Below are 21,441 nucleotides of genomic sequence, written 5' to 3' on the forward strand. Positions count from 1 at the left end.
TGAGGCAGGGTTTTTGGTGTGTAGTCTAGGCTTGTGTCCAGCTCCTGGACTACTGCCTGCATCACCACTGTCTGACCCTATTGCTTAGTCTTAAATGAGAATTCGTTATCTACATGACAGCAATAGGAAGACCGTGACATTCAATCTGGCGGCTTCTCTTCAGTGGCATTCCTGGCCGGAGTAGCTGGGTGGGTTCACTCTTCTTCATATAAGTCTGGTCTGGTCCTTCCTGGCTCATCTCTGCTTTTATGCTTTTATGCTTCTGAGCCCAACAGGCTGTGAGACTGGTGGTCCCTATCAAGGTGTAGGCTCAGGAGCTGCGTGGGGATTATAGTTCAAGGCCAGGTGAGAGACCCCCATGGAGATGTCTAGATGGGCTTCAATGGCTTTCAGAGATGCTCCTGTGGATTGAAGGGCATCCATTGGCTCCGTGTGTGTTTAATGAGCCCCTGCCTCGTGCCAGGCGCTGGCCAGTTCCAGAGGCTACAGAGCGATCTACGAGCGGGAGCCACACTGCCCTCCAGATAGTCCGCTTCAGGGCACAGGGCTTGTGAACGAAACAAGAGACATTGGGTCATTGTCCTGTGAATGTGTGGGGTGCTCCGGTTGGACAGAAATGAGCATGCGCTGGACACAACTTTCCAGGGAGACCTCAGTGGAACCCAGGTTCCAGCTTTGGGATAAGGTTCCAATTTCCTGTTCCTTTCTAAGCTGGAATCAGACTGAAGTTTGGGGCTTGCCGTAGAATGCAAAATCCCCTAAATCCAGCCAGCAGCCTTGACTTTGGGGGCGGTGCTGTCTTGTGTCTTTTTTGTTTTTTAATTTCTAAAAATTTTCAGTCCTTCATTTTTTCTTTTAATAGATTTTACTTTTTTTGTTTTGTTTTTTGTTTTTTCGAGACAAGGTTTCTCTATGTAGCCTTGGCTGTCCTAGACTTGCATTGTAGACCAGGCTGGCCTTGAACTCACAGTGCTCCACCTGCCTCTGCCTCCCGAGTGCTGGGATTAGAGGCGTGCGCCACCACGCCCGGCTTAGATTTTACTTTTATAGCAATTTTAGGTTCCCAAAAGAAATGAGCAAGGAGTGCGGAGAGCTTTTCTCTCCCCGCTCCCCCAATCACAGCCTCCCCACCATCAGCGTCCCCCATCACAGTCTGGTTTCTGGTATAGTCCATGACTTATTTATTTAAAATAAAATCAAACATTAGGGACCGAGGCCAGGGAGTGTGGGCATGGGTAGAGCGTTTGCCTAACAGGCACAGAGCCCCGAACTTAATCCCCAGAACTGGAAAAATAAAATAAAATAAACACGACACACCGGAAACCAAGCCTGCCCCTGATTAATTCCTGCCCCCAGGCCTGTCCATGCAGATCATGGCACATGTCCTGGATCCAATGTGCATTTTACGGTGGCCTGTGCGTGGCTCCATGCATCCTTACCTCCTTAGGAGTGACCCTGACACCAGTAACCTGGATGCTAGTCTCTCTTCTTCCCTGCTGCCACACACAGGAAGGAGCACACAGACATCCTTACACGGCCACACACGATTGTGAGAGTTTACCTGAGGGATAGCATGTAAAAGAGGATTTATGAATTTTAAATTGATCTTACTCTCCCCCACTTTGGTGTTTGGATTTTTAAACAAAGATTTATTTATTTATTTACTTATTTGTTTATTTATTTATTATACAGTGCTCTGCTGCATGTGTGCCAGCAGGCCAGAAGAGGGCACCAGATCTCATTATAGGTGGTTGTGAGCCACCATGTGTTTTCTGGGAATTGAACTCAGGACCTGCTCTTAACCCCTGAGCCCATCTCTCCAGCTCCCGCTTGGGGTTTTTGAGACAGGGTCTCCCAATGTAGCCCAGACTGACCTTGAACTAATAATATCGATCCTCCTGCCCCAGCCTTGGGAGTGTTGGGGAGGGGGATTGTAGGCCTGCACCAATTGTCCAGCTCTCTGAAATACACATTTTAGGGATCTTACTATACCTTCTTCTGTGGTTTTTCAAGTTTTGCCTATTTGCCCTCCATGCTCTCGCCCGTATGGGCATGGACAAGGATTGTTGGGTCACAGACTTAAATGCAGCTGGCCCAGGCCTGGACAGGGCTTGCGTGATGCCTGGAGGCAGAACCCACCCCATGGGAGAGGCCTTCAAGAACTGTTTTTCTCCCTGTGGTCTCAGAATTTCGTAGACGTGTAAAACCACACGATATCTATGATTCTGTTACGGTTCCTACTGAATAATAAGTTTATCTCCCTGCAAGGTGGCACCTTTTACTCAGCAAGATAGTTTGGAGATGTCTTCCTGGTTTGGACGTGGAATTCTCCCTCGCTGGCAAGGCCTGTGGCCTAGAGCATTGGGACCCTGAGGTTGACCAGCCCCCTAGGGCTTCAGGGGTCTTCCTTCTGGGTCTCATCAGACCCAGGGACCAGCGTCCCACCGTCTGGAGGAACCACATTGCTAGGAGAGTGGTCGCTGTGGGGAAGTCAGCGGGAACGGGCCTCGATCTTAATCTGGAGTGTGTGTGGAGTAGAAGTCGGTCTTGCAACTTGAACTTGGACCTGCCCCGACCCCAGTAAATTTAAAAAAAAAAATTTTTTTTTTTGTATGTGTGCATGCCGAGGCACCATGCATGCGGAGGTCAGACGACAACGGATAGGAATTGGTTTTCTCCTCTGTTGTGTAGGTTTAAGAATCATTCAAGTTCTAGGGATCGAACTCGGGTCATCAGGCTTGGCAGCAAGTGCCTTGCCCGCTGGGCCATCTTCCTGGCCTGTTTATGCGCTTCCTGAGCTCTGGGTGGCTGCAAGGGAGCTCCAGCTGGGTTGAGACTCTGGATTGGGGATGTTCCTAGTGCCGGCAGCATCTGGGATGCCCTTTCTAGGCTCACTTGGCATCAGGGTGGTCTGGCTCGGGTGGCCCCGCATTGCAACGGTTTCAAAGCAGATATTCCTGCCTGTGGGTGATCAAACCATCCGTGAAGTGGATGGCATCTGGCTATAGAGTCGCCCATTTCCCACCCGCTCTTTTGGCTTGAAAGGACACCTGTAGGTGCTTGGGTGTGGCAGTGGGTAGGAAGGAAGGTGATGAGGTAAAGTCACGAGTACTGATGACTCGGGCCTTGAACTCTGCCAAGGCTTAGGCAGCCCTGGGATAGTGGATTATGCAGAGGGTTGGGAACAGGTAGGCCTAGGGTCTGTGGGAGGTATAAGGACAAAGGAAGGCCAGGTCTCCAGCTTCTGAGGAGACCCTTGACAGGCCTGTGTACAGGGGACCAGCTCACTTTCTTTGGATACTCTGGTGGCCTGTAGTTGCAAGGTAAGCTCTTAGAAGCTGCTGATGGAGAGATTTGAAGTCAGATCAACTGGGCTTAGACCCTGACTCTGTCAGAGGTTAGCTGGTGCTGCCTTAGGCCAGCCACATAACGTGTCTGGTACTCCTGTATCATAAAAATGTAGTAATTGTAGTGTCCTCCTCAGGGCTGGTAGGACGGTTGCTTGAGACAGATTTACATTAGGCAGTTTTCATGGAGGCGTTGTGAAGGCAGCCTAAGCATCTGGGCCTGAGGTGATGGCTGAGGTGATGGCTAGAGTGGGCTGTGGGGTCTCAGGGAAGCCAGAGACGGCATTCCTAGTATAGCTTGTAGGGTTCAAAGCAGGCTGAAGGTGGGAAGGGGAGGGTATGTGTATGGCCCTTCCCTTGGGGAATGCTCTCTGTTAAGAGCATCTGCGTAGAGACATGGCCAAGCTTCCAGGTTGAAGGTGACCCTGCTGGCATCAAAGAGGAGGAGCAAAGCCTGACATTCAGGGGGCCAGGGACTCACTCCTTGTGCAGTGTTTGGGCACGTCCTCATGGCGCCCTTTCTCACCGGATAATTGATGGTGCGCTCCTCTCTCCACAGAGCAGACAGCAGTGGGTACAGCGGGACGGCTGGGCGGGCGCCGTGCAGACAGTCGGAGCCCACTCCAGCCTTCCTTGGCAATTTATCCCCTGTCAGCCTTGCTCTTTGGGGACATAAAATGAGTTCCCTGAGAAGTGGAAGGGGCTGTCCAGGCAGAGCTCCTCCAAGGGATGATTTGCCTGTCCTCAGTCAAGCCAGAGTCATTGAGGGGCTCTGGCGACCACCTGAGCAGCCATCCCATAAACACAGGTGTGGGCCCTCGGTGCTGGGACTGCAGTGGCTTGCTGGTCACACAGCCAGAATGTGGGCCAGGACAAGTCCAATCCCCGCACATGCTACCTCAGGGCTCTCAGGCAGAGTCCTGGGTCCCAGGGAGTCTCCGCATGAATTCTAGAGCACTGAGCCCTGGAGCAGGAAAGAGAATTCTTACCCCGCCTCTGTTCCCCCAACCTCTAATTACAATTACACACAGCAATCCCTTCAATTATCGTAGTAGGCGATAAGCCGCCCTAGCATTCTCCATGCAGCGTCTTTATAGAAATCACGGCTTCTGTGTCATAGGGTAGTTGTGGATATCTGGAAATAATACTGTTTTTGCTCATCACACTTCAAAATGACAATCGTTATTAGCTCTAGATCCTGGCACTTCAGGTACAAATGAAAAAGGGCACATAGCACTACAGTGTTCTGGAGAGCGCCTGATGAGCAAATTTCAGCACCAATGGGTTCCTTTCTAGTGTGCATGTATTTGTGTGTGTGTGTGTGTGTGTGTGTGTGTGTGTTATGAGTAGTGTGAATGTATGTGGTGTGAGTGGTGTGTGTATATAGTATGAGTGTGTGTGATGTTTGTGGTGTGTGTGTGTGTGTGCATATGTGTGAGTGTGTATGTGTTGTGGTGTGTTTGTGTGTGTGGTATAAGTGATGTGAGTGTGCATGTGGTATGGTGTGTTTGTGTATGTGGTGAGAGTGTTTGTTCATGTTGGGGGTAGAATGGATGCCCAAGTGTTCCAGCCCATGTGTGGGGAACAGGGGATACCTTGGGTGTGGGTCTTCACCTTTTCCTTCTTGACTAATGTGATAAGCACATTTCAGGATCTCTTCACTGCAGGCTAGTTGGCCCAGGGGGCTTCTGGGTATTCTCCACCTCTTCTCCCATCTCTCCACAGAGGTGTTGGGATTACAGAAGCTTGTGCTTGTATTACTGCACCCTCCTTAGTACATGGTTTCTGGGGACCAGAACTCAGGTTCTCAGTCTTGCACAACAAATGTTGATTATCACTGAACCATCCCCACAGTCCCCAGTTCCCAGTATTTTATGCATTTTAAGTAGGTTTTTCTATAAAGAGGTCCATAGGCTTTATCAGAGGCTAAAGTGGTCCACAACAGGGGCACAGATGAAGTATTCTCACTGTGCTCAGGGAAGTGTGTCCACAGGCTGCGCCTAGGCTCCTCTGGTCACTCTCACCCTCAGGGAGTAACCATGTCATTGTCAGGCGGACCACAGTGGGCACCAAGTAAGCTTGCTCCCTGGACCCAGTTGCTAAGAGTGACAACCTTGTTTCCCAGGAGCTGTTCCTGGGTGGGGGACAGAGCGAGAGGCAACATACACAAGGGCTCCTGCAGTGGACACAGTGAGGACAGGGACAGGCCCCCCTCTCGGGCAGTGACTTGGTTTACTGTCCTGGGAAGGCTTTGTGGAGATTGCACTGGATTTAGATCTTGAGACTTGGGAAATAAGAAACATGGGGGGAGGGGCCTAAGCATATTTAATGAAGAGACTAGACCCCAGAGAGCAGGCAGCTCCAGAGAAGACCACGGAGAAATCAGAGTGGAGCTCCCCCCAAAGCCAGGCAGAGAAGCTTGCATCTGGCCTGGCAGTCTGGGGCTTTTCGGGAGGTCACTTTTGGTTCAAGGTCACACCTGATGGTTGGTCTTGAAGGACAATAGGAGAGACTGAGGCTGGGGGCTAGCGGAGGGATGTGGGAAAGTGGATCTGAGCCCACCAAGAGTCCTCATGGGGAAGGAGGCGTCCCAGCTAAGGACTGAGGTGGAAGGTCCAGAGGCACAAATCTCGTGCCACTGGGGTAGGCTCTGGGTTTGAATCCCAGCTCTGCCACTCTTGCTTCATGCCTCAGGTACATCAGTTATGCATGGGAGGGTTAGCTTTTTTTTTTGTCTGCGTGGAAACGGCACGTGGCCTGAGAGACTGTGCACGTGAACAGAGATGGGCACTAGAGCCTGGCTCAGGGGAAACGCAGGGTCCCCACAGCTCAGCTCATTCATTGTCTGAGATAAACAGACGGTGTTCCTGGCGGCATCCTAGATGGAAGAGGAGGGTCAGGCGAGGAGGCAAGGCCGGGCCTGAGGTTTCAGATGAGGCTGGGACCTGTACACTTGGCGTCTGAAGTCAGATCCGGTTCCCAGGCTCCATCTTCCTTAAACCCTTCAAGGACTCCAGCTGGGACCTCACCTCTCTTCCTCAGCTTTGCTCTATGTGCCCCACCCCACCCCACGCCTGTATCCCAGGAAAGGTGGGACTGAAAAGTTCCCCTTCTGGTAGGGGAACCTAGCCCTGGTCTTCTTCTCCGGGAGCCCCAGGGTCAGAGTGGGGAGAGAAAGGGCTCAGTATTAAGAACCCTTGCTTTGGTAGGAGAGCGTAGATCCTTGTGCTACGGTGAGTGGCCCCCTGGGAGCTTCCTGGAGCAGGAACACTGGGCACAGTGGCTGAGTAATGTAGTAATGTAAGGTCTTAGAATCCAGGGCCTGGTTCCAGGCACTGTTCACACCCTAGCTTTCTGGAGTTCTTTTGATTTGTTTTGTTTTTTTGAGCTAGGGGCTCATGTAGCTCGGGCTGGCTTCAAATTCTCTGTGTGGCCAGAGATGACTCTTGGTTTATTTGTTGCTGGGCATGGGACCAGAGCCTCGTGCATCTAGTTAGACAAGATCTCTACCATCCTCAGCCTGCAGGCTTCATGCACCTTTCCCCACACTGTGGCCAGGGGGCCCCATGCCCCACACTCCTCTCTCCCTCCTGGTAGTGACATTCCCACATTCACTCTGCCGAGGGATCTTTCTGGGGTTGGGGGTGGGGGGTGGGGAGTGGGGAGTCAGCCCATGGCGGACAATCAATTTGCCACGTTTCGTAGGCCATGCAGAAGCATATACGGGGGCTTTAATCTTCTTAATAAATCGCTCTCAGATTGTGCGCGATTAAACCCCCGGAAAATTCATGAGCACGCTGGGAATAGAGACCTCAGCCGGGAAGGTTTGACACGAGCAACACAATAAACACGGCTTCTAAATTGGGTCAGGGAAGCCTCTGAGGCGCAGGACGTTCCGTGGCCCTCCCCAGGCCTATAAATTAATCATGCACACAAAGAGGGCCTTGTCCATTCTCCTCAGCGCCAGGGCTTGTGTCTCTGCCCATTGACTCCACACAACACCCCCCCCCCCCCCCCCCGCTCCCGCCCTCCTTCCCTGCTCCAACCGCCCAGTGAGGCATTTCAGCTTCTGCCCTTTGTTGGTCCTGTCTCCACAGCGAGGTGGGTGTACGTTTCAGCAAGAGAGATGTAGGTTAGATAGGGGGAAGAACTTCCTGGCTGACCACAGGGTGGTGTGAGAAACACTGGGATAGGTTGTACAGGTAATTCAAAGACTCTTTCCTGTAGGAGTTCAAGCCTGTCAGGCGCTACCCTCAGGCTACTGCCTGCAGCGGAGGTAGCTACCTCAGGACTTGGTCTGAAAGTGCTTCATTCTAGAAGAGTCAGCACTCCTGTGCCCTAAGTGAGTTAACCATTGAGACCAGGCTGGCACCCGCAAGCCCAGACCCTCCGTGCAGTCTGGAAGGGGGTGGCAGTTGATCTCAGCTGACCTCAGCCCCAGCTTGCTGATGCGGCTCTGCTGATAAAGTGCTTACATAGGGGGGGGTCTAGCCAGCACTGCGTAAAATCAGCCTTGAGTGCTCTATGCCTGTGGGCCCAGGCACTCAGGGTTAAGGTTATGCTCAGCTACAGGCTGAATTTCAAGCTAGCTCGGGCTACATGAAACCTTGTCAAAATGGGAGGGGGGTGGAGCTTGGGGAATCTCAGTGCGTTCACCTTACTTTTCACACCCACTGCCTGTAGGAGTCCCAGCCAGGGAGCCCAGATGCTGGTAGCCTTACTGGATTACACCCCCCACCCCCTGCCTGTCAGTCACCTTTAGTTACTTCTTCCTTCTGTTTCCTTGGCCCTGACTGCCTGCCCCTGTGGGAGCCCTCATATGCCACTAAACTGTCTGCTCTCTAGGGACAGGAACTGTATTGGAGCCCTCTTGGGGGACACATAGTGTCCCTTCTCAGACCACGTTAGAACTTTGACTGGGAATTGCTGCCAGACACCTCAGAGTAGGTGGTAAAGGGCCCGGCTTCCCAGTGGCAGTTGTGGGAATCCCAGACCATTGAGCTCTGAGGAGAGACAGGCAGAAGTGTGGGGCAGAGGCCGTGACTGGCCAGGCTGGGCCTGACTTGACTCATGTTTGTAGTTTTACCTTTCTCTCTGGGCCTGCTAACGTCTGACCCTGGAGGTCTTTGGAAGGGGGTTCCTTCGGCATAGAAACGCCAGACTGAGACACTATGGGCCTCGGGGGTGGGGGGGCAGCCCCTGTGCATTGTCGCCAGCCACACCTCTCCTAGCACAAGCCTGGGCAGGTGAGCCGTTTGGAAAGTGTGATGTGCAGGTCTGGGCTGGCTGCGAAGGTGAGACTCTTGGTCGGCCCCACAGGGAAAAAGGGGGGAGGGGCGGCCCGGCTCTGATGGAGGATCTGGGGAATGACAGACCCAGGAGGAAGAGCCCTGGTGCTTCAGCCTCAGAGGAAGCAGATGATGAGAGCCTGAGAAGACCAAGGACATCCCCATGTTCTGGTCAGGCGAGCGCACTATTTCTGTCAGCATGCTTGCCCTATGCTGTTGCTTATGGGAGCCTCAGAGTGCTATGCCCCCCGCACTCCCCCCGCCCCCCGCCCCTACCCTAAGAGGGCTCACATCCGCTCTGGTGAAGCCACAGGGTTCTGCCATGTTAGTCACTATCTGTGCATTGTGGATGTCTACATACATGTATGCATGTATGAATGCTAGGACGCACATGTGTGTATCCATGTATAAATGTGTGATCGTGCACAAGTGTATGCGAGCAGGAGGCGGGCTGGAGTGCAGGGCTGGAGACAGACAGGGAGCTATCTGCAGGCTGGCATCAATGCCTCAGGAGGTCAGCAGGTGGAGAAAGAGAGCCACTGTGAGAGTGTGGGTCAAGGAGGCCTCTGGGCTGTTCACTAGATGGCCCTGCCTTAGTGCCCTACACGTAATACCAGATTCCACACTGCACTAGAGAATATGCCAAGCTCTTTTAGCCCCCCACGAACTCGCTTCAGCCTCCTATAGCCTATGGAGAAGTGGGTTCCAAGTCCAGTCTTTATTTTTCACCAGGAATGACGAGTTGTGGAGTGAGTGTGAAGGCTTGAGGCTAGTGTAGACCGTGAGGATGGGAATCTTTAGGCTTCGGACTGCGACCTGAGGACCTGTGGTGTGCTGGCTCCTGAAGACCCCTGGAGTTGCGGGAGTGAAGAGAGGAACCATTAGCCTTGCCTGTGGCGGGGCGGTGGCACGATGGCGTGGTATTGACGGGGTATCTATCAGTAAGGACTTCTGTGAGTGGGGGACTTGTCTGGCCTTGGTAGGGGAAAGGTGTCCTGTGGGGTCAAGACACACCAGCGGCATGCCGGTTTGCGAAGCCTGGCATGGCAGTGGGCTGCCTTCAGGGTCTCACATAACACTTCTTAGTACAGGCATCTCTGGGAATCCTCTCAAGTGTGGTCCTCAAGGGTCAGAGGTCATCCCCAGCCCTGTGTCTTGCCGTGTTTTTTCTCTTGGCCAGACCTCCTGTCCCACTCACCCTTCTCCCTTGAGCCCAAGATGCCAAAGTGACAGTGGAGAGGAAAACAATAAAAAGAACGAGAGGCGGTTGCCACGGAAACTATAAAGTAGAAGCAGAAACTTTGCAGAGCAAGAGGGGGAGGGGACCAGACCCAGTAGCTGGCAGAGTTGGGGAGGGACCTGTACTAGGCAAGGCTTGGTGTCAGGTGAGGAGCTGCTTGTGGCCTGAGGAGGGGCCTCCTCTTCTGCTTGGGTCATATGCCATCTGGAGCAGCTGGGGCTCCCCTGCCGGGTCTTTGCGTAATGATGTCTTGAGTTCACCGTTCTGACATGCAAAAAAGTGACGTTACCTGGGACTGGACAGTTTACAAGGCGGCTTCCCACGTGTTGCCTCGAGTCACGTGACAGTCCTGGGAGGAAGCCTGTCCCTGGAGCAGAGTGGGGAGTCCAGCCGGTGATTCAGGGGCCTGGCCCCACATAACACAAGAGCTGAGGTTACAGGCCTCAGGCTGCCGGCCCCTAATATTTTAGGCTCTCTCTGCCTCACAGCTCAGGACAGACCCTCTCTTCCCTCCTTGAGTAAGCCTCCACCTCCTGTCCCCAGGAAGCCACCATCTGCTTGTAGACCCAGCCTCAGGGAAGCTGTCTGTCTCTAGGGCCTCATTTCCCCCATCTGTAGAATGGTTACAATAGGCCCTTTGGCTTCTAAAGGTTCTTGTGGAGACGAAACAAGACAACGCAAGCCGCAATGCCTTGTGTCTCTCCCTGCATCTGAACCTAGGCCTGTGTGGGACCGGGTGCAGGAAGAACCGGAGTCTGACTCTGCTGCCTCGGAACAAGCCCTGAAAGACCTGTGGGCACCAGGGCGTCTCAGCTGAAAATAGAGGAATGCAAGAGGGAGGTGAGAGCCGTGGGGCCCTGCCCAGTGAGCCCAAATGTGGGGCTCAAGGTTGAGGTCTGAAACGAGGCCCTGAATGACACACGGCTCTTGGCCTGTGTGGAACGGGAGCCAAGCCTTCGATTTCTCCTGTGAGAGAAGCATTATTAAATGGCAGAAAGGCGGCACTCTCGTGAAAGATAATGGGGAAGTATATTTGATGGGTTATGAATCATGGAATGAGAGGAGGAAACGAATAATTTCTGAGCTGCGGTGGCGGTGCAGAGCCTCTGGCCTGGCTTTGCTAAGAGCTCGGGGGAGGGGGGGGGTTGATAGTGCCCAGGGCTGAAGGTCTGAGGTCTGAGAGGGCTCCAAAGTACACATGCATGTGTACGCACATGTACCCCATAGGCTCACCCACTTCCTAAATGATATTGGCCATGTGACACTCAGCACTGGGGCCTGAAGTTGCCGGAATGAGCCTGGCAGACAGGGACCTGACCCTCAGGGGGAGCACATTGTGCCTGGCAGAGACAGATGTGGGAAGAATCTCACTGTAAATGCACTGAGGAAAGAACTAGGGAGAAGAGGTGGGGGTGGGGTGGGGGGTAGGGGGTGGGGGTGGGGAGAGGAGGGGGAGGGAGGCTGGGGGGAGAGGGAGGGAACTTGCAAAGGAAGGAGTAGCTTTTGTGGAAAGTGGGGCTCAGTCAGGTATCTTGAGGGAGGGTGCCAGAAAAGGGGCCCCAGTAGGCCTGGCGGTGGTGGTGGGGGGGTAGGGTGGGGTGACAAGAGGGCTCTATACTTGCCTATTCTCTTTGCTGAATGCAGAATAGATTCGATGCAGAATAAATTCTAGGTTGGTGGGGGGGGGGTGGCGGGGGGGAGGGGGTTGGGGGTTAAGAGGAACAACTGAGGGCTATGGGAATCTCCAGAGCTAGACATGGTGTCGCCCGTCGCCACGGCCCTGGGTGATGTCTGTGAAGACGGACGGAGGCTGATAGATTTCAGCTAGTTGCTACAGATTGCAAGAGTCTAGTCTAGGAGCCTCGCTTGTGTCCTGAGTCACAGGGAGACTGCAGGAGAGGCTGGCTGGCTGGCTGGTGGGGGCTGGCCTGGGGGTGGGAAGTGTTAGACAGCTGGGAGGAGAAATGGAGGCTGCAGCGATACCCACTGACCACTGGTTAGGACCAGACCTGGATGGCCTCAGCCCCGTTGCTAAAAGATGTTGGATTTGCAATGACATTTCCTTGCCCTTGATAGTCAGTCAGCAGCTTAGTAACCTGGGGACAAATGACAAAGTTATTGGGGCAACACGGGGCCCTAGCAGGAGACACGCTGTAGAAGCTGTGTCACTCGACAGCACTCTTGTCTATGACCAAGAGTCCTCGTGTCTACCCCTGAGGGTTGTATATGGGCTCACTGAATGAACACTGCCTGGCAAAGCCTGGCAGAAAGGGACTGTGTGAGTCTGCGGTGCATGGCATCCCCTCTGGGCCTTGGTTTCTCCTGGCAAGCCTGACCTCCCTTGTGCCAGCTGTGTTCGGCTCAGGAGGAGGGTGGCCAGAGTAACATGGCCAAGCTTGGCAGTGCTGTCTCGGATGCAACTGTGTTCCTCTTAGTCTTGTAAGGGGACACCATGGCTATCGGAGCCGAAAGGGGATATTTTAATCAGCCTAGGACCAAGGCAGGGAACACAGAGGCCAGGACAAAGAGGGCCAGTCAGGGTGCTTCCCGGCCTGAGCTGACCTGCTCAGCCCCTTACTCAAGCCACTTTTGAGGAGCCTGGGGTGTGTGTGTGTGTGTGTGTGTGTGTGTGTGTGTGTGTGTGTGTGTGTGTGTGTGTGTGTGTGTGTAGCTCTGCAAATTGTTTCAGCCTCACTTGGCCCTTCTATGCTGTGAGGTCTATTAGAAACCCTGCCTGCTTGAGGGCACAGGTGGAGAAAAGGCTGTATATTAACTGTTGGGAGTGCCACACAGGGTTTAAGAGGGCAACAGATGTGCCCTTCAGAATCTTCCGTGGGTCCATGTCCTGCTGCAGGAGAGCTTGGGTTCCAGGCCAGCATGAGGGCTTGTGTCTCTAATCTTCAGTGCTTGAGTGGTACGGCAGGGTCTCTGGGAGTGGCAGGAAGTTCTTGCTCTGCAGAATGAGATCTTGTCTTAAAAAAAAAAAAAAAAGGTGGAGGCGAGGATCAGACTCCTGGACCCTTCCCCAGACTGGCTAAACTAGACTCTGAGGTGGGCCTGGGCACCTGCATTCTAACACTCACTTCTAGACTGTCTTAGAGGCCTAGGACTGAGGTACAAAACAGAGGTTTTGTCTTAGGGTACCACACCTGGCAAGGGGAGATGCACTGGCCATGTTCCTGGCTTTGGAGTAGTTGCTGGCCTGGCTGGACCTTGAAAGAACTCACAGGTGAGGGGGGTGGAGAACTATGCATAGGAACCAGTGGGCTCAGAGAGTGGCTCTCACTAAGGTGAGGTCAGAGGGTGCTGGCTCAGAAAGTTCTGGAAATATCTTCTAGCATCCTTGGCTAAAGATTTTAGGGAAGAGGAGGGGTCAAAGGTATTCTGAGGCATCAGTGACAAGGAAGTCCCTGATGCAGGGTGTGAAGGGACTCAGTGGCACTGAGAATGTCAGGGCCTATGTCTTCTGGGCTTTTAGCGAGGGCTAGCCAGAGTTCAGCCCCCTGCCTCAGCATTACAGTCAACAGGGACAGGACGGTGGGTTGGGAGCCCAAACATCTCTCTATCTCCACTGCTGGCTGCTCCTTGTAGGACTTACAGCAATAGCGTGTTGCTGGGAAGAGGGCGGACCCTTGGTAGCCTCCAGCCCTGCTCCCTGGCTAGAGGGTAGGGTGGCCACAGAGTCAGTCCAGACCTTTTTCTGTTTCCAGGTGTGGAATGCAACTTCTCTGGGAGAGGGGCCAGTTTCTTATTGCTGTGGGTATGGCAGAAGAGGCCGGGCAAGCTTTACTTTCTCTCATGCCCTGTGGGTGGTCCTGAACCCCCGTGTTCATGCGCGTCAACCATTAATCACCAGAAGAGATTCATCTGGGGGAAATGTACACAGCTCAGCCATGGGCTTGCTGGTTTCCAGGGTGACCTTGAACTTGTTTTCTTTGGCCCAGACTTTGAGCTCCTTCCTGTTTGAGCAGGCACTGAAACCGTAGGGCCCCAGCCCTTCCTCTTGCCCCTGGTAGAGTTTCCAGGCAAAATGTTGTTCCCAAGGTTGGGGGCCAGGCCTTCATTGTTCTCCCTCTCAGGGGGACCTGAAGGGTGACAGAGGCAGAAGCTGCCCTTAGCTCCTACGTGGTCTCACTATGCCAGCTCAGGGGGATTCCAGGAAACAGCCATGGCTCTTGTGATGCTTGCTCCGCCCTCCCCACCCCCCACTTCAACACCTTCAGTGGCTCCCCCTTCCCTTGTGGGACTTGGCACAGCCGCTCATTGTGCACAAGCCCCACAAGTGTAGCTGGGCCAACAGGGAAGCAGGAACTGTGACCTGGAGGTTTGATCAGAGGCAAATGGCAAAAGAAAGGCATTCATTCATTCATTTATTCATTCACTCATTCACTAAAATACTGACTTCCAATCAGCCTTGTAAAGAATCAAGAATATTCCTTGGCCTGACCAGCCCCAGGCTGCCATGGGAACATAAGCCCTCCAGTGGGCCAGCCACATGTCACCTGGAAGAAAGCCCAGGTCTTGAGAGGCGAAGTCATTTGCCCCTGGGCCAGCAGCTGCCCTTTAAGAATGCCGGCTTTGAGCCTAGCTTCCTTCCTTCGTTCTTTCGTTTGTTGTCAGACACTGAGCACTGTCTGCACTGGGACCTGGCTGTGAACAGGGACCGATCAGGCCACAGCCCTTATTAAGGTTTAGAGTGAAGCAGTTAGGAAACGCCCGGATACACAGATGAGAGGATTTCGGGAGGCCCCAAAAGTTGAAGAAAATAAAAGAGAGCAGATGAGTATCCTAGGTGACTGGGGCAACCGGCCCTGAGCTAAGGCAGTCAGGGACCGTGTGCTGGCTGAGGCAGAGCACAGCAGCTGGAGACACTTCTGGTGGGAGCGAGTGGGAGCAGGCAGCACATGCCTGGGGTGGGGGTGCGTGGGGCTGGCCAGTGGATTGGAAAGAGGCATGGCTGTGGAGGGGGGAGTTGTGCACGCCTATGATTGTAACTGCTCAGGAGGTTGAGGCAGGAGGATCGTACCTTGGAGGCCAGCTTGTGCTGTGTAGCCAGACAGCCTAGATTCTTAGGGGGCAGGTGGGTTAAAAATAGGTGAGTAGTGGGCTGGAGTTCTTGCTCGTTCATAGAGCTCTTAGGCATACCATGTGCAAGGCCCTGAGTTCAGCCCCTTAACTCAGAAGTTCTTGGGTCTTAACTCCCCAAGATTTCAATCCGGTGCTGCTGGCACCCTGGAATGTACTCCTGAATGGGCAGCCCCCCACCTGCAGCCCCTCACCTGCAGCCCCTCACCTGCAGCCCCCCACCTGCAGCCCCTCACCTGCAGCCCCCCACCTGCAGCCCCTCACCTGCAGCCCCCCACCTGCAGCCCCTCACCTGCAGCCCCCCACCTGCAGTCCCTCACCTGCAGCCCCCCACCTGCAGCCCCTCACCTGCAGCCCACACCTGCAGCCCCTCACCTGCAGCCCCACACCTGCAGCCCCCCCCCACCTGTAGCCCCACACCTGCAGCCCCACACCTGCAGCCCCACACCTGCAGCCCCACACCTGCAGCCCCCCACCTGCAGCCCCACACCTGCAGCCCCACACCTGCAGCCCCTCACCTGTAGCCCCACACCTGCAGCCCAGCCCTTTCATGGTTGCCCAGTGAGGACCAGAGAGGGCCTGTACCTTATTCAAAGTAGCCCAGCCATGCAGTGATTGAATTAAGCTTCAAGTCTGGATGTAATACCAGGGCCCCAAGGGGAGTGGCCTGGCCCTACCCTACCCTTACGGGGTACCTCTCGCTAGCTCTCCTCTCCTTTCCTTCATGTGTTCAGGCCTGGCTCCCAGTCCTTTGCTCCAGCTTCAGCTCTGTGCACTATCCACATCGATGTTTCACTGGCTCCTCCTTAGGGCCCTTTCTTTAGGCTGTTTTCCTCTCTCAGAATTTGCCCTGCTCTCTCCCCTGTCAGCTCCCTTTTTTTCCCCCCAGAGACAGGGTCTCTCTGTGGAGCCTTGGCTGTCCTGCACTCACTTTGTAGACCAGGCTGGCCTCCAACTCACATCCATCCGCCTGCCTCTGCCTCCCGAGTGCTGGGATTAAAGGCTTGCGCCACCACGCCTGGCCCCTGTCAGTTCCTGTAATAGCCCTCTAAGCTCAGTGTCTGTGATCCCTCCTCTGCACAGTCTTCCAGGATTTCTCCCCACCTCAGTCCTCTCTGCTCTGACTATGGATTTCTCTGCATCTTTCCAGGACTGCCATCACCTCTCCCAAACTTGATGACTCTGCCCTGGGGCTGGGCTTGGAACTGTCTGTCCCCACTCAGATCCCACAGACGAGTGTGTACCTAAGGCTGTGATCCACTGTTCTCTGTGACTCTCCTAGGAGGCCCTCGGCTCTCCCGCCCAAGCATTGGCTCTCTGGCTGGCAGTCCTCAGCATGGAAGAGCTGACTCTGAACTCTGAAGCCTATGCTCTTGCCGCTCCTGCCTGGGCTCCCTTGGAGTCAACCACAGGCCTGCCTTGGCTGTCCCCCTCCATGGGCTCTGCAGGGAAGCCGTGAGGCCCCTCCTCTTGGAACCTAGGCCTGTGCCAGTCCCACCAGAGTTCTCAGATGCTCAGGCAGGCATGCCTGAGAAAGGAGGAGGCGCTCTGGCCTCACACTGAGACCATATGGCACCTCCTCTGGTGGCCTGGTGGGCGTAGACCAGTCTGCATCCATCACTGGACAGGACAGGAGGGAGAAGCTGGAGGCTGGAGCCCGGGCCTTTGGTGGGGCTGAGAAGAGAGAGCATGTGGGCTGGGTTGGGGCCCACCTGGAGCTTGGCAGGTTTTTTTGTTTTTGCTCTTTTTTTTTTTTTTTTTTTTTTTTTTTTGGGTCAAAGCAAGAGAGGGTAGCTTCAGGGCTGGCCATCTGGGCTACCAGGAAGCACAGGCTTCAAGAGTTGGGGAACCGTGAGGCTGCTGCTAGTGGAGAGCAGATCTCAGCCTCTCTTGGTCCTTTAGCTTTGGGCACCCCCCCCCCCACAAGCAGGAGCTTGGCATCTGGGAGGCATTGCTTGCTAGGCATTCTGGTTCTGTCAGGGAAGGAAGAGCAGCCTCAGTAGCAGAGGGGGGGTTGCCTGGGGAAGCTCCAGCCTAATTCCTAGCCAATGTGGGTAGGTCACTTCCTCCACTCAGACTGAGGCCCAGTGCTCGATGGGAGGACCGAGGGATGCTGTACACCCTCAGTGACGACAGGGCCTTCCTGTGGGTGCCTCAGCTTCCAGGTCCCATCACTCCTCAGTTGTCTTCCGAACCAGCCCTTCACAGGAGTGGGCAGGGATGGTGAGCAGGAGCTTCGGAAGCGGTTTAGAGCCTGTAGAATGTTTGTAGATACCCATAAAACCTCAGGGGTGTGGGCTCCGCCTAGCCATGCCATTTCCATGAGGCTCAGGAATAGACAGAGGCCATAAACCCTGTCAGTTTGCTCTGGATAGACCCAGGGCCTCTTCTAGAGCCCTCCCCCCCCTCCCCGCCCCCGTGACTACCTGCTGAGTGTTGGGTGACTTGTTTGATATTCCTGAGGCAAGCTGTCTGTGTGAGTTCAAAACTCTGTGCCTGGCTGGTCCCTAGTTCTTCTTGTATGGAGAGAGCCAGGGTGTTTTCTGCCTGGAACTGTACCTGCTCTGCCTTAGCCATTTCCTACAAAGGATGACATTGTGGGTGGCTTTTAGGAGGGAAGTTTTGGGACACAGTGGATGCTTAGGGTGCTCAAGTAGGACTGGTTGGTTCTGGCCGTCCTCTGAGAGGATGGAACCAGGCTCTGCTTTCCCATCACACCTCCAGTAGATTTCTTGCTCCTGGTCCAGCCTCCTCATTCCTGAATAAACAGTGGATGCAGGAAGCCGTCACTGCCTGTTAGACAGACAGCATCCTGAGTGGGAGGTTGTGACCTTAGCTGTGAGTGCTCAGCCACCCCGTCCAGACCTTGCCTAGGCCTCTGATGAGTTAGAGGTAGACCCTGGCTTAGGAGACGGATGTGTGCAGGGCTGCCTGCCTAGAGGTTTCCCCTGCTCAGTGCTGCCTACCCTGATCCAGACAGGAAACCTGTCAGGTCTGAGCTTTCCAGACGTGATTGTATGGCGTCTGGAGTGGGCACTGTGAGAAACTCACTTCCTCGGTGCCTAGGCGTCTTCTGTCCCTGGAAAATGCTAGCTCTGAAGGAAAGGCCTGGACTGTTGCCCATCGTCATGTACATTAAGTTTCACTCAGCTTTAGGTTTTTGGCAACATCCAGTCACCTGGGTTCAGATCCTACTGCAAGCTTTGCACTCTTAAGGAACTTACTCTCTTTGTCCCCAATATTGTTTGGAAAAACCGTAAGCCTCCTAGCTGCTGGGGTCACCAGAAAACTAAATGAGTGACCGTGTGTGGGATGCTGAGAACAGGATCTGCAGAGGCTGCCTGCTAAGGTGGGCCAGCTACCCCAATTAGCATTAAATCCAAACTCCATCTTCTGACAGGCTGTGACTTGTGGTTTCTGATCTCCTCTCCAATGTATGGGTGTGGTGCCTAAGGTGGCCAGATGAAGGCATTAGGTCACCTGGAACTGCAGTTACAGATGGTTGTATGAGCCATCTGTGTGCGCTGGGAATCCAGCCTGGGTCCTCTGGAACAGCAGCAGTGCTCTTGACGGCCGAGCAGAGCTCTCTAGCCCCAACACCACCACCTCAGTGGCAAATGGTTCCTTCCTTGAAGGAAAAAAAAATAAATTAAAAAAAGATCCCTTGGCAAAAGCCAGGTCCTTCTGCTGTGTGTTCAGCTGCAGCATGGGAGTGACCCCTCCTGGCATTCCATTGACATTGTTAAGCTTCTTGAAGATAATTTCCTTCACATGCGTCCTGCCCCCTCTAGCCAACTGGTGGCTCTCTTAAGGGAGGGTGTCAATAATGGGGTTAGGTGAGGTCTGATTTGGGAAGCCCTGTTTCCAGCCTGGCACTTCCTGAGTGGGCCCATTTCTAGGCTCCACCCACATCTTCTGAATCAAGCACCTTGACGGCAAGGGGGGGTGGGGGGCAGGGTGGGGGAAGGTGTGGAGATGCCTGCTTTATCAGCTGGATTCCTTGGAAACTACATGCAGTCTTACCCAGCCACCCAGGTGGAGAGGGCGTGTCACCTCCTCACTCAGGTGTCCCTCTGGAAGTTGGGTGGGGGCTGGGATGCCTAGCTGCCTGGGGCGATCACTGAGGGGTTCCCCGCTGGTTGGTGGGAGTCCTCTGTAAGTTTAGGCCAACAGTCATAGTGGGGAGGTGGGCATTTTTCATGTGCCCTTCCCCCAGTCTGGTCTCTGCCTGGGAGGCTGCTCTCCTTCCGAGGGGGGTGGGTTGGGGGAGGCCACACGGGCCCTGTTCGCAGGAGGAGGTAGGAAGGCTGCAGGAGCTGCAGAAGGATTGGTTCCAGATGCTTTCCTGGGGTGCAGGAAATGGCTTTTGTCTTCCTGCTGGTCCCAAGGTCTAGACCAGGATTGGTGGCAGGGAGCTAAGCCTTTCCCTAGTCTCTGAGCTGCTGCCGGGCCACCTTTTTCCTCAGCGCCCAGCTCAAATGTCCCCAGCCCCCACCATGGGCCTCGAGAGGCTCTGGGCATGGTGGCTGTTGATGGCTACTCCTTCCCAAAGGCTGGGGATTTAGAAGCTTGTGGTTCACCATCCAACTCTATGAGCAGGTGGGAGATCTCATAACGTCACTTATAGTCAGGGATACTAAGGCACAGAGGAGTTGAGAGAAGTTGAGATCATGCTAGACCTTTGGAGTCCCACTGTGTGCAGATGGGGTCCTAAACGTTAGAGCCACGCCTCCAGTGCTACCACACACATCACTACTGCTGCCCTTTGGGGGCCAGACAAGAGCCTGCTCTCCCACGTGTCATCATTTGCCTGCAGCCTCCGGACTGTAGAAGCTACAGGGAATTTAGCCAAGCAGGCCCAAAGGGAAGCAAAGTGGGTCAGGCAGACTCTGTGCTTTGACACCAAAACTTAGCATGTTCTTCAGCGTCTAAAAGTAGGGTGGTTGGCAGTGGAGCTAATTCACCCCCTGAAAGGAGAAGGTGTAGCAGGGTGGCCCAAAGCCCACCTTTGTGGGAGGTGCTCCAAAGGGTCGGGGGCGGGGTCAGCCTTCAACTGGGCTAGGAATCCGGTGACTGGGTACAGATGATTGTAGTGGTATTCCGATCCCTGTCTCTTGGCTGACCACACTATTCCAGCTTCCTGTGGGGCCAGTGTTCTGGGAAGAGGGATCAGAGGACTGGAAGCAGTGGACTCTCTGCAGCTGGGTTTGGAGACCTTCTACCCCCCTCCCCCCCAACCACCACAGCCATGTCCCAGAATGGCGCCTGGCTTCCAGCTGTGATCCAGCCCACCGGCCCCCCTCCACTGATTTAGAGGCCCTCCCTCCTTGATTGAGGAGCTAGGAAGGGGCTTCCCCTGTGAAGAGAAAAACCTGGCCTGGATTGCTGCCTAGGCTGCCCTACCCTACTCCAGAGTGCCTCAAGCTCACCCTGTGAATAGCCCACCCCCACTGCCCTTAAGAGTTCACACAACAGCCATTGGCCAAGACCGTGGGCCCTTACACTTTTTGAGTGATTGAAGCATCTCTCTCTCTCTCTCTCTCTCTCTCTCTCTCTCTCTCGCTCACACACACACACACACACACACACACACACTCACACACATCAATGCATGCATGCACACCTTTTAGGTCCTCAGTTTCCCCTTCTGAACTTTCAGGGATGAAAGCCTGGCAGGTGGTGTGGACTTAATAACTTAAAAGATTATGTTGCTATGGAGATGAACGAGGGACAACGGGAGATGATCATCTAGGACCAGGAGGGTCAGGGACTCCCCGCAGAGGAAGTAAGAACTGAGAGGAGGGGACAAGGAGGCAGGAAGATGGCTGGCGATAAAGAGAAGTGACTGACGTGAGAGCTGTTGGTGGAGCAGGGTGGAGGGGCCCAGGGGTGGTGGCGGGGAGGCTGCAGGTGGTTTGATTTGTGCCAGATTTCTGGTGCCTCAAATACCAAAGAGAGGTGGTTGGGCTTGTAGCTGTTAGGGTCTGGGGAGCCATGGAAGTTTCTGGAGCTGCAGAGTGACTAGGAGAAAGGCTGTCAGCTTATGGTAGTAGAGACAGTTGACCATTCCTTTTTCAAGCCTCAGTTTCTATTCTCCACCATAGGGTAGGGATCTTTCTGCCTTCAGACTTGCTAGTGCTACTAAAAATGTCAGAGGGGAGGAAAAATTTAGGCACCTCTGGTGATTTAATGGGGGCAGGGGGGAAATGGGGCAGAATGGCTTGGCAAAGCTTGCTGGTTATATTCTATATGTATATATTTATATTCTATATGTGTACTTGACATACACACAGTAATGATATGATAGGTCCCTAATGATATGAAAGTAATATTTTTACCAGACGGGACTGACTTCTAAATGTAAAGAATGGCTAAGTATCTTAGGCGACAGAGACAGGGAGGACTTCGACCTGACTGAGAGGTGCCCGAAGAGCAGTGTGCTGGCCGCTCTGCCCATGTTCTCAGTTCAGTCATCAACAAG

The 21,441-nt window shown here is 54.1% G+C and overlaps 1 protein-coding gene across 9 annotated transcripts in view; it reads left to right on the plus strand.

Moving 5' to 3' along the window:
- DAB2IP (DAB2 interacting protein) overlaps positions 1-21,441 on the plus strand; it is a 178,387-nt gene that overhangs the window by 44,453 nt on the left and 112,493 nt on the right. The window lies entirely within an intron of this gene.

This window comes from Acomys minous, assembly GCF_964271855.1.
Source record: "Acomys minous genome assembly, chromosome: 10".
Classification (NCBI taxonomy): Eukaryota; Metazoa; Chordata; class Mammalia; order Rodentia; family Muridae; genus Acomys; species Acomys minous.